General features: G+C 36.0%; 1 protein-coding gene across 9 annotated transcripts in view; it reads right to left on the reverse strand.

Moving 5' to 3' along the window:
- Qk (quaking) overlaps positions 1-17,479 on the reverse strand; it is a 112,891-nt gene that overhangs the window by 49,486 nt on the left and 45,926 nt on the right. The window lies entirely within an intron of this gene.

The raw sequence follows: 17,479 nt of genomic DNA on the forward strand, positions 1-17,479 counted from the left end.
TAATTTATCTCATATTGAAACAAGTAAACTATACCACTATAAAAACAATTCAAAAGGTCTGTCATTAAAACAGGGCAAAAGTAATTAAGTACATAAGAATAGAATTTACAGCTGGGCAGTGGTGGCACATGCCTTTAATCCCAGGACTTGGGAGGCAGAGGCAGGTGGATTTCTGAGTTCGAGGCCAGCCTGGTCTACAAAGTGAGTTCCAGGACAGCCAGGGCTACACAGAGAAACCCTGTCTCAAAAAAACAACAACAACAAAAAAAAACCAAACAAATAAACAAAAAAAATAGAATTTACACCATTCTACCTTATAAAGTAAATCAAGTAAGCAGACCTGATACTGGGAGAAATTAGATAAAGGATACAGATTCTAAGCTAAAAAAAAAAAAAAAAAAAAAATAGAGGTTATAGAAAAATATTTTGGCCTATCAGAAAGTGATATCATTAACTAGAAAGTATAAGTGGAATTACAAAAACATCAAAAATTGGGCACAAGTCATTAACCAATCCTGAAACCATCAGGCAAGTGTTGGAAAGGAAAAGAAATAGCCTATCCTTAGCTATAAATTTAAAATCTTGTGCTATATGGAAAAAATACAGCAAGCAAAATTCTTAACCAACTGACCAAAATATTAACCACCAAAAAAAGAAAACAAAAAAGAAAAAAAGAGCCAAACCTACCCTTTTAACTGCTAAATGATACTAATGAAAGGGGGAAAAAAATCACTTTAAAAAATATTCTTGCCAAAACAGTTGGCTTGAATTTTAATCACAAGAAAATAGAAAAATTATCAAATCATTTAGAATGAAGACCAATAGCCTATTTTAAGTAGGAAGCTAAAGGATGCAGCACACAAATGCTGTTTGTGATGTGGATTGAACTGGGCTGAGGGAAGAAATACAATGAGAGAGAGAGAGAGAGAGAGAGAGAGAGAGAGAGAGAAACCTGAATCCAGAAAGTCTACTGAGTAAGGGCCTAACACAATATGAAATCTTGGAATTGGATAAGAGTACCTTTTTAAATTCTTTTTCATTATTTTTAAGTTCTCTCTGTGTGTGTGTTTGAGTATCTATGTGTGCATCACTATATACACAAGAGTATTGACATCTATGGGGTCCAGAAAAGGAAGGGCATTAAATACCCTGGAGTTTGTGAGCCATACAACATGGGCACTAGGAACTGAAGTAGGGTCCTCTACAGCATCTGTAGGTGCTCTTAACTGATGAACTCTCTCTCAAGTCCCTAGATAGACAGGCAGACAGACCAACAAGACAGACGGACGGACAGACATAATTTGATCTGTCTTAAAGGTCATTTTAAAATAGAAGAGCAACAGGAAATTGTGACAGAAGTATTGCACAGCTAAAGGACTAAATAAAAAATATAAAATACAATTACTAGGGTAGACTGAGTAGCTCAGCAGATTCATGAAATTACCTAACAATATGCTGTTAACATAGCTGAAGATGTTTTATAACTGATATTCTTCGTTGCAATATTATGGCTAGGAAGATCAAGCAATATACAGCACAAGATATAGACAAGTGGCACTTTCCTATCTGTTCTGTCACTACTAAACAGGGCGTTGTAGAAAGAAAAAGTGCCATATATACCCAAACTACAATGGTCTTCAAATATTCCTTAACTAACGGTAATGCACTCAAGCTTTAATGTTTAAAGGCTCATTAAGAGCAACTAGTGATGAAATGGACTTCACTGAGGCTCATGCCTGACTTCACTAGACACGGACAATCAACTCATCCTGCAATTAGACCCATGGCAGCGTAATTTAAGTTCACAGGTTACTTAAAATGTTACTTCATTTTAATAAACAAAGGAAATTCTGTTTGGGTTCATCTTTTTACTCCTTAAAAACTGTCTCACACTTTTAAGGATTGTACATCAAAGTAAAATAATTATTTAAAATCCTCAGAGTCCTTATAACATATAAACAGAAATGGAGCTAAATAACCTAGTCAATATTCTAAAGTACTTTCTATTTTTGAAACATATATGAGGGGAAAAAAAGAAGCAAACAGGCCGCATAAGAACTAGTTGACAGCCTTGAAATACTAGCAGACCATGCCAAAAGTTATACTATAGCCTGTAAACAGGTTAAGTCACGCACGCTTACAAAACTTTTACCAATTTCCAATTGGCTAATTTTATCTGCTGACGAAGTTAAAATAAGGTTAAACTGTCTTTAAAAATCCATTTCTCTGAGAGCTAATTTTACTGCATTTAACAAAGAGACTGTCTCCAGTGAGTTTGATTTTTCCTAAGAGTATTTTTAAAACCATAGATGCTTTGAAGAGAATTGATTTAGTCTTTTGCAGAAGAATAAATGTTAAGGTCTCAATCTGAAATATCTCCCATAGGTTCATGTATGAACACTTGCTTACGCCTCCACCTGTTAACACTGTTTGGGGAGGATCTGGAACCTGTAGGAGGTGAGGTATAAATGGCACAGACTACTGAGGTCGTAGGTTTAGGAGTGGTACCTAGTCCTCTTTCATCTGACCTCTCTGTTTATTCTTTGGAAGAAATGTGGAGAGCAAGCCAGACCTGGAATTTTCCAAGATGGATGCTATGATAAGACTGTATCCCCTGACCAATAGATTTTCCTTTCTTAAAGTCACATTTGTCTGTTATCTGAATACAGGAATTTAAAAGGAACTAATACAGTAGGCTTCTTCCTGCTTTAAAATAAAACCACTTCTAAAGCTCAAGAAGACATCATGTCTTCGCTTGATCAAAATTATAGGATGGAAATGTCTTAAGAGTTACTATTGGTGCAATGAAACACCATGACATAAAGCAACTTGGGGGAGGAAAGGATTTATTTCAATCACAGTTCCATATAATAGTTGAAAGCAAGGAGGCCAGGAACCTGGAAGCAGGAGCTGATGCGGAAACCATTGAGAAGTGCTGCTTATAGGCTTGCTTGCCATGGCTTGCTCAGCCTGCATTCTTACGAGAACCCAGGACCACCACCCTAGGGATGGCACCATCCACAATGGGCTGGGTCTTCTTCCATCAATCAGTACTTAAGACAATGCTCTACATCTGGATCTTATGGAGGCATTCCTCAACTAAGGTTCCCTCCTTTCAGGTAACTCCAGCTTGTGTCAAGCTGACATAAAACTAGCCAGTGCATAAGTAAGTCAACTACAGAGACACCTTTAATACACTGGCATTGTGGACTATGGCAAAAGACACTGAAGCACGGAGATGTGTTATTTTAATTTAAAGTGTTATTGATATTAAGGCCAGACGACTGCTGAGACAGACAATCCTGAATGTTTCTTTTCTCTTTCTTTCTTTTTTTTTAAACTGGATGAAAGATTTTAATTTTAGTTTTGCAATGCTTAGGTAATCACATTTAATTCTTAGGGAATAACAGTGAGTTTGAGTTAAAACAACAATAACAATAACAACAAAACTTTCTTACCACTGTTAACATTTAAAAAAAAAAGACATTATAAAATCATTCTAAAAATAGCAATCTCACTCTAATTACATTATAGAATCATCCCAGCAAAAAAAATCCTGAGCCTCCTTCATGACTAAAAACATTTCATTCCATGTCAGGAATGTCATCTAAAAGAACCATGCAGTAAGCACAGCTTTTCTACATGCATAATTATCTCCATTCTCACTCTGTGTTTTTATGTGTGGCAGTAGGTTGCTCCATGGCATGGGTGCACCAGAGTTTAAGCATCCACTTGCAAGATTACATCTGGGTTATTTCCAATATGGAGCTATTGTGAGGAAAGTTGCTAGGGAAATTTCTGAACAGGTTAAGCATATTTTCTTTAACACAAAGAAACATGGTGCTGATTGGATGGCTACAAATTGTACACACATATTAAAATACCATACTGTACCTCGTAAATGTATCAATTATGAGACAACTAAAAAAGGATCAAAGAACTGACTATTGAAAGACATGAATCTTACTTTATTCTAAGAATAGCATTTCTAAGTGGGCTATCTGAGGCTTCACTAGCATTTGTGAATTGCCTCTTCAGCCAATCTTTCAATGGTGTCAAGTTATTTTCTTAAAAATAATATAACATTAAACAACTGCTTCCAAAAGGAAAGTAAATTTTAACATAGCATCCAACTTTGTCTTCAATGCTAATACAACTTCTCCAACTGTATCTCAAACCTTTTACTGTGGCAGATGAAGCACCTCACCTACACCCAGTCAATCTTGTTTCTAATTTCTGGAAATTCATTATCTAATATCCATAAAAACCCTCAACCTATGAGAAAACTCACTGGTTCTTGGATTTGAACAGCATACTCTACGAGCACTGTGAAGCCACACTGATATCTTTACTAACTGTCAATAACCACCCAGCCCATTGGCAAAGCTATTTTAAGGTAAAAGTCTTAGAATAGTATTACTCAACAAAACTGGAAAACCTGGATGAAATGGACAATTTTCTAGACAGACACAAGGTACCAAAGTTAAATCAGGATCAGATTAATGATCTAAACAGTCCCATATCCCCTAAAGAAATAGAAGCAGTCATTAATAGTCTCCCAACCAAAAAAAAGCTCAGGACCAGATACCATTAGTACAGAGTTCTATCAGACCTTCAAAGAAGACCTAATTCCAATTTTCCTCAAACTATTCCAAAAAATAAAAACAAAAGGTACTCTACCCAATTCATTCTATAAAGCCACAATTACTCTGATACCTAAACCATATAAAAACCCAACAAAGATAGAGAACTTCAAACCAATTTACCTTATGAACATCGATGCAAAAATACTCAATGAAATCCTCGAAAACCAAATCCAAGACACATCAAAACAATCATCCATCATGGTCAAATACGCTTCTTCCCAGGGATACTGGGATGGTTTAATATACGGAAATCCATCAATGTTATCCACTATATAAACAAACTCAAAGACAAAAACCACATGATCATCTCATTAGATGCTGAGAAAGTGTTTCACAAAATCTAACACCTATCCACGATAAAAGTCTTGGAAAGATCAGGAATTCAAGGCCCATACCTAAACAAAATAAAAGCAATATACAGCAAACCAGTAGCCAATATGAAACTAAATGGAGAGAAACTTGAAGCGATCCCACTAAATTCAGGGACTAGACAAGGCTGCCCACTTTCTCCCTACATTCAATATAGTACTTGAAGTCCTAGCCAGAGCAATTAGACAACAAAAGGAGGTCAAGGGCAAACAAATTGGAAAGGAAGAAGTCAAAATATCACTATTTGCAGATGATATGATAATACATACATACATACATACATACATACATACATACATATCCCAAAAAATACCACCAGAAAACTCCTAAACCTAATAAACAGCTTTAGTGAAATAGCTAAATATAAAATTAACTCAAACAAATCAGTGGTCTTTCTCTACACAAAGGATAAACAGATTGAGAAAAAAATTAGGGAAACAACACCTTTCACAATTGTTAAAAATAATATAAAATACCTTGGTGTGACTCTAATTAAGGAAGTGAAAGATCTGCATAATAAGACCTTCAAGTCTCTGTAGAAAGAAATCAAAGAAGATCTCAGAAGATGGAAAGATCTCCCATGTTCATGGATTGGCAAGATTAATATAGTAAAAATGGCTATCCTGCCAAAAGCAATCTACAGATGCAATGCAATCTCCATTAAAATTCCAACTCAATTCTTCACCAAGTTAGAAACGGCAAATTGCAATTTGAATTCCAATTTCATCTGGAATAACAAAAAACCTAGGATAGCAAAAACTATTCTCAACAATAGAAGAACCTCTGGGGAAAGCACCTCAAGCTGTACTACATAGCAATTGTGATAAAAACTGCATGGTACTAGTACAGCAACAGACAGGTAGAACAATGGAATAGAATTGAAGACCCAGAAATGAACACACACACCTATGGTCACTTGATCTTCGACAGGGGAGCTAAAACCATCCAGTGGAAGAAAGACAGCATTTTCAACAATTGGTGCTGGCACAACTGGTTGTTATCGTGTAGAAGAATGCGAATCGATCCATACTTATCTCCTTGTACTAAGGTCAAATCTAAGTGGATCAAGGAACTTCACATAAAACCAGAGACACTGAAACTTATAGAGGAGAAAGTGGGGAAAAGCCTTGAAGATATGGGCACAGGGGAAAAATTCCTGAACAGAACAACAATGGCTTGTGCTGTAAGATCGAGAATTGACAAATGGGACCTAATGAAACTCCAAAGTTTCTGCAAGGCAAAAGACACCGTCAATAAGACAAAAAGACTACCAACAGATTGGGAAAGGATCTTTACCTATCCTAAATCAGATAGGGGACTAATATCCAACATATATAAAGAACTCAAGAAGGTGGACTTCAGAAAATCAAATAACCCCATTAAAAAATGGGGCTCAGAACTGAACAAAGAATTCTCACCTTTGGAATACCGAATGGCAGAGAAGCACCTGAAAAAATGTTCAACATCCTTAATCATCAGGGAAATGCAAATCAAAACAACCCTGAGATTCCACCTCACACCAGTCAGAATGGCTAAGATCAAAAATTCAGGTGACAGCAGATGCTGGCGAGGATGTGGAGAAAGAGGAACACTCCTCCATTGTTGGTGGGATAGCAAGCTTATACAACCACTCTGGAAATCAGTCTGGCGGTTCCTTAGAAAATTGGACATAGTACTACCGGAGGATCCAGCAATACCTCTTCTGGGCATATATCCAGAAGATGTCCCAACAGATAAGAAGGACACATGCTCCACTATGTTCATAGCAGCCTTATTTATAATAGCCACAAGCTGGAAAGAACCCAGATGTCCCTCATCAGAGTTATGGATACAGAAAACGTGGTACATTTACACAATGGAGTACTATGAAGCTATTAAAAACAATGGATTTATGAAATTCTTAGGCAAATGGATGGATCTGGAGGATATAATTATGAGTGAGGTAACCCAATCACAAAAGAACTCACATGATATGCACTCACTGATAAGTGGATATTAGCCCAGAAACTTAAAATACCCAAGATACAATTTGCAAAACACATGAAAATCAAGAAGAAGGAAGACCAAAGTGTGAATACTTCGTCCCTCCTTAGAATGAGGAATAAAATACCCATGTAAGGAGTTACAGAGACAAAGTTTGGAGCTGAGATGGAAGGAAGGACCATGCAGAGAGTGCTCCATCCGGGGATCCACACCATAATCAACCATCAAACACAGACAGACACTATTGCATATGCCTGCAAAATTTTGCTGACAGGACCCTGATATAGCTGTCTCTTGTGAGGCTATGCCAGTGCCTGGCAAATACAGAAGTGGATGTTCACAGTCATCTATTGGACGGAACACAGGGTCCCCAATGGAGGAGCTAGAGAAAGCACCCAAGGAGCTGAAGGGTCTGCAACCCTATAGGAGGAACAGCAATATGAACTAACCAGTACCCCCAGAGCTCGTGTCTCTAGCTGCATATGTCAGCGAGGCCCCTTGGTATTGCAAACTTTATATGCCCCAGTACAGGGGAATGCCAGGGCCAAGAAGTGGGAGTGTGTGGGTAGGAGAGCAGGACGGGGGGAGGGTATAGGGGACTTTCAAGATAGCATTTGAAATGTAAATGAATAAAATATCTAATAAAAATTTGTTTAAATAATTTTAAAAAGATGGTATTAACTACAAGAGGTAATACGAAGTAACAATCATCTATAGCATTATGAACAGAAATGAAATGTCAATTTTTACCATAAAGATGGTTAAGACTAACAAGCCTAATCAGTTTCTTTCTAAGCCAAATTAGGTAGCAGTAGAATTGGACAGCCTCAGTTCTATAGCAACTGATGTTGTCATAGCTGAATACTACTATTCAAGCATATTTGACTTACAAACCCACTTAAATGAGAAAAATCCTTTAACTTTTCCCACTCACTAATTCATCTTGTCAAAATTATCAACAGGCCCAGTGTGGTGAGGAGGCACTGGTGGGTGGATCTGTGAGTTCAAGGACAATCAGCACTACAGAGAGCTATATACACACACACACACACACACACACACACACACACACAAATCAATAAATGAGAAATTTGGCCCACTGGTTAGGTTGCCCATACACCTGTGGATGAAACCACATCCATGATATGTAGGCAACACTAATTCACCTCAGTGAGTCATTTAAAAGGGGGAAGGGCTAGGTGGTTAAGAGCATATGGTGGTGCACACCTTTAATCTCAGCACTTGGGAGTCAGAGGCAGACAGTTCAAGGCCAGCCTGGTCTACAAAGTGAGTTCCAAGACAGCCAGGGCTACACAGAGAAACCCTGTCTCAAGAGAAAAAAACAAAAAAAAAAAACAAAAAACAAAAAAAAGAGCATTTGCTGTTTTTCCAGAGGACTTGAGCTCAATTCTCAGCACTTACCTGGAGACTCACGATGGTCCCAAAACTCCAGTTTGAGAATCTGACACACCCTCTGATTTTTATACCACGCTCACACAAGGTGCACAGACATACATGAAGGCAAAACATTCATGCATATAATATATAATATAAAAATACAGTTTTTAAAGAGTGATATTAAAGTGCAAATGGGATGTGGTAAAAGAACTAGGCTAAGAAAAGGATAATTTAGAGCCAATAAGACCAAGTTATAATTGTCCCCAAAATAGCATAAAGTATTACTTTTAAAAAGTAACCAAAAAAGAAGTAACCAATAAAGGAGCGGGTGGCTTGTGGTATGATAAGGCAGGAATAAGGAATATAAAACACAAAAGAAGATACAGCCTTTTTTAACTAAGAATTCTCTGAAAAAGTCAAAACTTACCCAATCTAAGGCATAATTATATATAATTAGCTTTTCCCTGATGCCTGAAAAAGATGCTAAGTCTCCTAATAACACACAGAAATTTAATTCTGTTGCTGATGCAATGGAGATATATATATGTATGTATATATATATATATATAGAGAGAGAGAGATATCAAATATATAATATATATCAAAATGTCCTTTTATAATTATTTTCTGAATATAAGACAAGCACAAAAGACATACACTAGACCATTGTTTGTATCTATAACTGTAGGAGATTGGATGTAACTGAGTGGTGACATACCACAAGTGAATCTGATGTAGTTATTAAAAGAAACTGCTATCTATATAGATGTGTTCCTTTTAAATGCTGTCAAACAATGGTGTGAAGTTAAACTTATCGTAACAAAGTAAGGTGTAGAAAATACTGAGTATATTGTAATCTATAGAACAGGTAGAAAATTAAACACCTGGGCTCATGTGTGACCGTTCCGTAACTACACCCAGGACAAGGAGGAGGACGAAAGGACTAGGCTAGTAAGGGGGCGGCTCAGTGGAGAAAGGACCTGCTGCCAAGCCTGGGAACCTGGGCTCACTCTCTAGGAAACAAGTCCAGCAAGATGTCCTCAGACCACCACAGGAACATGGTGCCTATACCCCACCCCATGCATGTAATCAAAATTTTTACAAAAGAAAAGAAAAATTCAAATGTGAAAATCTGCCCAATGCTAAAAGAAAAAAAAAAAAAACAACAGGTAAATAGGATAAAAGCAAAATTTCTCTTAAAATTTCCCAACAGATTTGATTTTGAAAGCACATTGAGTATTTTAAAGCATAAATCAAGACACTAGCTTAAGCAATTCCTAAAACATGAAACCAAGTACAACAAATAAATTTCTCTGTGGACGTACATGATGTTACTAACTACTACTATTCTGAGTATTTTAAAGGATACTGATTTATACATATAGTCAGATATATCCTAAAAAGAATAACGGGGTAAAATTGCTTTCATTGTCAACATCAGCAGCAGTGCTGTTTTTCCTGTTACCAAGATTGTTTTATCTTAGCATGGGACAAATGAATCATCATTTTACATTAAGGAGGGGAAAAAAACAACATACAATGAACCGAAACACATCACAACTGTTAATATGCATTCACAGTGGTAAGGAAAAGAAAAGCAAGCCTTGTTCTTCACCTTTAGAGAGTTTCTGAGAACCAATTCACTATGTAAGAGCTTTCTTCAAACTTTTAACATAAAAACTCTTATCTTGCTAGTAAAAAATAGGACCTGTTTTGCAAAAAGTAAAAAAATTGAAAAAATAAATCAGTACTTGCTTACATCATAGAGAAATCAGACTTATGGAACAATATATGGAACAAAAATGAAGACTAGTAAAGATCTTAATGACTACACTCTTCTCACTATAAATATCCAAGAAATATGTGTGACAGCTATGTAAAATGCTACCATGAAAATGTATCCAGCCATCAAAATCTCAGAACAAATTAACAGTCCTTCGCATAAAGGCCCTGTTCCTTCCTCCTCCGTGCTCCACCTGCCACTCACTCTAAGAAACTATACCATTACCTTCTTATCTGTCTCACTCACCCTTCTCAGTTAAGATTTCACCCCATTTCTGCTTTTAAAAGAATTCGAAATCAAGTATAGCTTGGTGGTAGATAAGACATCTTGGGTACATTCCCCAGCAGCACTCCAATAAATCAAATAAATGATTTTAAAATGCAAGGTCCTTTTTATAAGGTCTTTTTATAAACAGCAGGAAGGGAAAATGGGGCTGAGTGAAGGAATGGCTTAAGACAGTGTTTCTCGACCTTCCTGGCACTGTAGCCCTTTAATACAGTTCCTCATGTTGTGGTGACCCCCGACCATGATATTATTTCTTTACTACTTCAAAACTATAATTTTGCTACTGTTATGATTTGTAACATATTTGGAGATAGAGGTTTGCCAAAAAGGTCAAAACCCATTAAGTTGAGAAATACTAGCTTAAGGGCTCTATCAATCAATCATAATGCAGATGGCATTGAAATGCGTGTGATTTATGGATTTGTGGGGGGATTGATTGTTTGAAATAGGATCTCACTGTGCAGACCAGACTGCCCTCAAATTGAGAGACCTGCATGCCTCACTGCCTGTGTAATGCTGCTGTGTTAAAAGGGTATGGTAACATACCTAACCCTGAGTATAACTTCAACAAGCATTTAAAAAAGAACATTCATGGGACATGAACTTTGAGTATTGAGTACATATTTGGTGATATAAAGAAAATTAACATATTACTATTATTGAGTCTATTTTAGAGCTACCTAATACAATATTTAAAGTTAAAACTGTATGTCCAGAATTTACTACTCAAATAAGCTAACATGCAGTGGGGAGAAATAAGAAAGGCAATGAATGAGAAGTGCCCTCCTGAAAGAAGTAGTGGTGGTTGGTAGACAAATAACAGTCCATTAGGCAGCTGATTGTCCTGCTGTTTCAATTTTTTCCACAATAAAAAGAGGTTTAAAAAAATTCATATCTGTGCTTAAGGTATAATTTACCAAGAACTGAGTATCCAACAGAATCAATAAAACAAGTTCTTTGGAGCTGTCTTTGTGTTAGATAATTGTGCCACTAGATGTTAACGCCATTGAGATAGAGACAAATGTTAATCCATCATGAAAATGTTAACTAGCAAAATCCTTAAGAGTTCTTGAGAACTAATGGAATATAGTAATCCCAAACTAAACTAATTTATCTCTTTCAAAATGTTGAAATAATTATAACTTCATTTTAAAAAAAGGTTTTAAATAAATAAATAAATAAATGGATGGGGGGGGACCCCTCAACCCTTAGACCTCTAAAAATGGAGGAAATTTTAGATTGTGCATACTGTTAATATTACTTGGAATTTCATATAGGGGTATTTTCACATCCCTCAGCATATAGCTCAACTACTTGGTAAAATACCCAAGGACAGATTATAACACTGCAGAGAAATCTAAAACTATGAATTACCATGATTCACTTTACTGTCTATAAAAGATATGTACATATGAACAATTATTTGAACAATCCAGAAAACATCTCAAACTGTCAGAAACAGTTTTTAGAATAATGGTTTTGGTTTTTAATTATATTTAGTGCTTTTGTTTATATGTGTTATAAATGTGCCCATTATGTGGAGGTCAGAATCAGTTCTTTCTTTCACCATAAGAGTCCCGGAGACCGAATTCAGGTTGCAAATCTTAGCAACAATGACTCAAGTTCATATGGCACTTTCCAATTCTCATACAGTATTATATATTTACAAAACAAGTTAAATAAAAAGCAGAAGAAAGTTAGTGAATCTAATAAATTGCTTATGTAAGAAAATATTTCATTTGAGATGTATATGACTATTTAAGAATGTTATCTTAAAATGATCTTATGTTATACTAAACACTTTGAGAGAAAATTCAAAAATCATACTATGTTTTCTATTACATAATATACCCCTGTCATAGTCACACAAAATACTCTACTTCCTTAGGTTTTTTTTGTTTTTTTGTTTTTTTAAAAGCACAGCTCTACAAAAAACAAAATAGTCAAATACACATTTAAAAAAAAAAGCTAAGGTTAACTTTAAAAATTAAAGCTTGTACCAGTTTTGTGTGGATTTTGACTTGAAAGCCCACATTCCAAAGAAAATGGCATGGTGCAGATGAATTTGCCCAAGGAGATAGATGGTCTTCTATTTAGAGCAGTATTTTGCTCAATACAGGGAAATTAATACATTACTATATCCCTTTAAACCTCAAATCCTATGAGATAGAACAGTGCCACTCACTAGCTCCTGAGGGTGACACACAGCCTGAGTCAGGTATTGCACACAGTGATACAGGCCGGTGCTATGAGCCACCACTATTAGCAGTCCTAGAGGACAGGCAGACCTACCATACAGCCTCACAGTGAGCAGGACTCTAAGACTGCTGAGTTTGCAAACTCCTGTAGGACAAACTTAACTAACATAGCTTCATCAACTCTATAAACACTCAATCATGGAAGGATTTGACTAAACAGGATGAGGTTTAAGGCAGGAATTCACAGGCTTGGACTTTTCGTTCCCTCCAGTTTATAATAGGAAAGAACCCACAGATTTATAGACTGATAGTAGAAATCTAAAAAAATGTTCCCACCAAGAGGAGAGGGAGAGAGGGAGGGAGAGGGGGAGAGGGGGGTAGAGAGGGGTAGTGGGGGAGGGGAGGGGAGGAGGAGAGGGGAGAAAGATTGATTTAAAAAAAATGACCTTATCACCACTGGCCAATGATGTCACCAATTGTTTTTCCCCAGAAAAGCCTCATAAAAACCCAAAAGGAGCTCAACAACTAGAAAACCCTGGAACATGGCACTCCCAGAAGAAAAGAAAGCCTACCTTTCCCCGTGTCTCATTTTATATGGCTGTTCATGTGTATCCCTTCAATATCTTTTAATAGCAAACAAGCTAGCCTAGGTAAAATGATATTCTAAGTAGGTCTCTCTAGCAACTTGAGAGGGAGATTAGAAACATGCCATAGAGCTCAACAGAAACCAAAGGTGGTCTGTGCTTGGTTTCTGCAGTGGAGTTCACTCCTATAACTTCTGAAATCTAATATAATCTCCAAATAGTGCTCAAATTGAAGCAAATTATAAGATATCAGTAAGTGCTCCCTAAAGATGTGACTATTGATTATGGGTGTCAGAATTCCCTAGACACCTAATATCGGGGGTACTGAGTGGTCTGACAGTATGAAAAATACTGTCACCTATGAAAAAGTAAGAAAGCAAGAAAGAATTCAATAAAATGTTCAACTGGCTTCCTAAGTTCCTTTGTTGAAGCATTTGTATGGCAGTCACTGTTGGATACGCCTTAGAGTAAAATGTGAGACATCAAATGACACAATGCAGGCTTTGTTTCAAGTTCTGACTACCATTTTTCTGGCAAACCATTCAACCTCCCTGACAAAAGTTTTCTCACATACAAAATGCAAATGATAAAACCAAGATTAGTTGAAAAAATGTGTGTCAAATACTGAGAGAACGAGTTAATGCAAAGTATACAAAATAAACAGGACAAAATTAACACAAAGTAGCTCATTTTTTCACTTGTAACATATTTTCTAACAATGCTGTTACCACAAACATGCTCAGCTACAGAAACACTGCCATCCATATGCTGCCCAGGACAGGCAAGACTTTCCTGAGAGCATTCTAAGTTCTATCAGTTCCTGCCTATGGTTTCTGTTAAGTAGTCCTGCTGGCTACTTGAATTTTACAACAAAACAAAAATCAGTGCTGGTAAGAACAATTATAATGAATTATTAGAAAAGTAAGAAAAAGGAAATAAAATTGGCATATTAACTCACATACTCAAACGAGGATCTTAGAATTACATGCTACTATCTATCTTCCAGGAATATTAAAAGCACATAGAGCATGCAATCATCACTATTTGTCAAACCTTCTTCAGGGAGCCAAAGAGAGGCACATTATTCTCTTATGACTTGAACTACAGGGCTAATCATTTGTGGGTCTATTTCTAATGCTTACTCAATGACAAGTATTTACTAAATAGCAAGTAAAGTCTATAAAAGACAGTATGTGTTGTGTTTAGTGAAGGATTCAGTCAACAGACAGTATTTTTAACGGAACATTTTTGTTCAAAGTACATGAAGCAGTAAGGAAACTAAGGTTGTTTCTCTAGCTTTGTTAGTATTTTATCATATGTAGATAAAAGGAATAAAGCTAGGCAAATTTCCTTTGTAACTATTAAAACATATTTATCATTCTTATTATATTATTGTTTATGCCAGTACTTACCTGTTCTTTATGTTGTTTACCAAACAGACAAGTACCAAATGAAAACACCTTCCCTTCTCACCTCATTATCAACACTCTAGGGAGCACATCAGGGTTGGGAGGAAGGCTCAGAGGGTAAAATACTAGCTATTCAAGAGGGAGAAACAGTTTGGATCTTCAGAACCCATGTAAAAGTCGTGTGGGTGTAAGATCCACCTATAATCCTAATACACATGAAATGAAGACACAGAGAATCCCTGGAGCTATTCAGGTACTAGCTTCTGCCAACAAATGGGAGACCACGAATCAATATATAGGGTGGAGAATTCAAATGAGAGACTCTGACACAAATACCTAAGGCAGAGAGCAATTAACAAAGATGTAGGAAAATATTAGTCACATAGAAGCAATTCAAGTTAACAGGTCGATCTAGCATTTTTAACAACACTGAAAATGTATTCTGCAGCTCAATTCATTTTCGGGTGTTTTCATTTATTTTACTATTGTTTTCTACATGTGTATAATATATACATATGTTTATCCTGTATATGTATGGTATATGTGATATATAATACATATTATATATACAACATATATATACATATAACATTTATAATCTCAAAAGTTTCGTATCTCAATAAACAGGAGAAAATAAAATGTGGGAACTGTTTACCAGTAAGGTTAAGAATTAGAATCTCCCAACAACAGAGAAAAATCCTACAATGGCATGTTATACTCAGAAGTAAAATAACGAGACAACAGGAAATACTAACATTTACAAAAGTAAAATAATTGTAGTATTCTCATATTACATAAACACTGCCTCTAGCCTAGTTTAAAACAAAATTTATTGTCATTATCCTTTGAGTACTTGCTCATATTCATCGCCTTGTTCTAAGTGCTTTGCACCACAATGCTATACAAGGCGGAATTAAGGTTCTAACCTAAGCAATCTGAGTAATGCTCACTATCATTCGGCTGTGCCTAAGGCAGGAAAAAATATTCTTTGCTCAAATCCAAAAACACAATTCCAAATTTCTAATTCTCACCTGTTGAGTATTATATGACCAGAGTTACATTAATGAATTCAATCCAAATTAATAACAACTTAAAAAGGAGTAGCAATAATTTCTTTAAGAAACAACATTTCTTAACTAGTGGATATAAACTACTTTTTTGGTAAAGATCAGTATAAATTGTCAAAGCTTTGCATTCAATGTTCTTAAGCAACTGTATCAGTACTGTTCAAGGCTACTGTCACCACCCTATGGTCCGTCACTCGTGGAAGCTAAAATTTCAGATCACAACACACCTATTTCTGAATGTTTGTTTAAAATGTTCATTTAAAAAAAATTAAATACATCTGTTTTAGTCAGGGTTTCTATTCCTGCACAAACATTATGACCAAGAAGCAAGTTGGGGAGGAAGGGGTTTATTCGGCTTACATTTCCATACTGCTGTTCATCACCAAGGAAGTCAGGACTGGAACTCAAGCAGGTCAGGAAGCAGGAGCTGATGCAGAGGCCATGGAGGGATGTTCCTTACTGGCTTGCTTCCTCTGGCTTGCTCAACCTGCTCTCTTATAGAACCCAAGACTACCAGCCCAGAGATGGTCCCACCCACAAGTGGCCTTTCCCCCTTGATCACTAATTGAGAAAATGCCTTACAGTAGGATCTCATGGAGACATTTCCTCAATATAAGCTCCTTTCTCTGTGATAACTCCAGCTGTGTCAAGTTGACACAAAACCAGCCAGTACAACATCTAAAAATATTCTAGGGAAAACATAATTCCCACAAAAATACCTATAAACTATATAAAAGATTCTATTTAAAGATATGATCAACAACTTTGCTACAAATCTCCTAGCTACTCATTCTCTGTGCTAAACAGAGGGGCAGTTGAAGTCAGCTTGTGAGGCTCAGGTAACACACTCATCACAACAAAGTCACATTTGCTGTGCTTGTTGTTGTTGTTTTCTGAAAATTCCATAAAGTCTCCTAACATAAACTGACCCCAGATTTACCATCTGATAGCTCTTAAAAAAAAAAAAGTTATTTAAAAAAAAAGAAAAAAACATCACCCTTAAGAGTAACAATTTTAATAAATAGTAGTAAACTCATAGGATTTAAAATCTTTTTTTTCAAAGATGGAAATTTTAAAGCAATGTACCTTACAATATTCCAGATGAAAAGCAACTAAAATCTTCCTAACAATATTTAAAACAAATAGTTCAGCATCAATGGATTGATTAAACTGACAAAACAATCCCCACATGTTTTCTCTCCTTTCCCTCCCTTTCCTGATCATACACACAAAATAATTATAATTAATAGTAATAGCAGTAATAGTAGCAGTAACAATAATCAAGTAGAAATGGCAGTAGGAGTTAAAACTAAAGAGCAGATTCATTTACTAAAGTAAGATGTCTAGAAAACCACTTTTAGTCAAGAAAAAAATATTGCTAAAACTAACTACCCCAACTCACCTGATCAATCGCACTTAGGGTTTATCGAAAGAAACATTTTAGGAATTGAACACAGTTTTATGTCTACAACCTCAGCTATCCGAAAAAGGGGGAAAAAAAAAGATGATAAAAAGCTTAAAAGTCAGTCTGGGTGACTTATCAAGGTATCATCTCAAATTATTTTCTTTAAATGTGTAAAAGAGATCCCATCTAAAACCTAAAGATCTGGTGATGGTAACTCTGTGGTAGAGTACTTGTTCTGTGTAACTCAAGCCTCCATCCCAAAAACAAGATGCCACAGTCTTCCCCAAGTTTTAGATCCATATCTTTACATATAATATGGTAGTCAAATTCTTATAGCTGGTTCTAAATTATA

Source organism: Mus musculus, chromosome 17 (genome assembly GCF_000001635.26).
Source record: "Mus musculus strain C57BL/6J chromosome 17, GRCm38.p6 C57BL/6J".
Classification (NCBI taxonomy): Eukaryota; Metazoa; Chordata; class Mammalia; order Rodentia; family Muridae; genus Mus; species Mus musculus.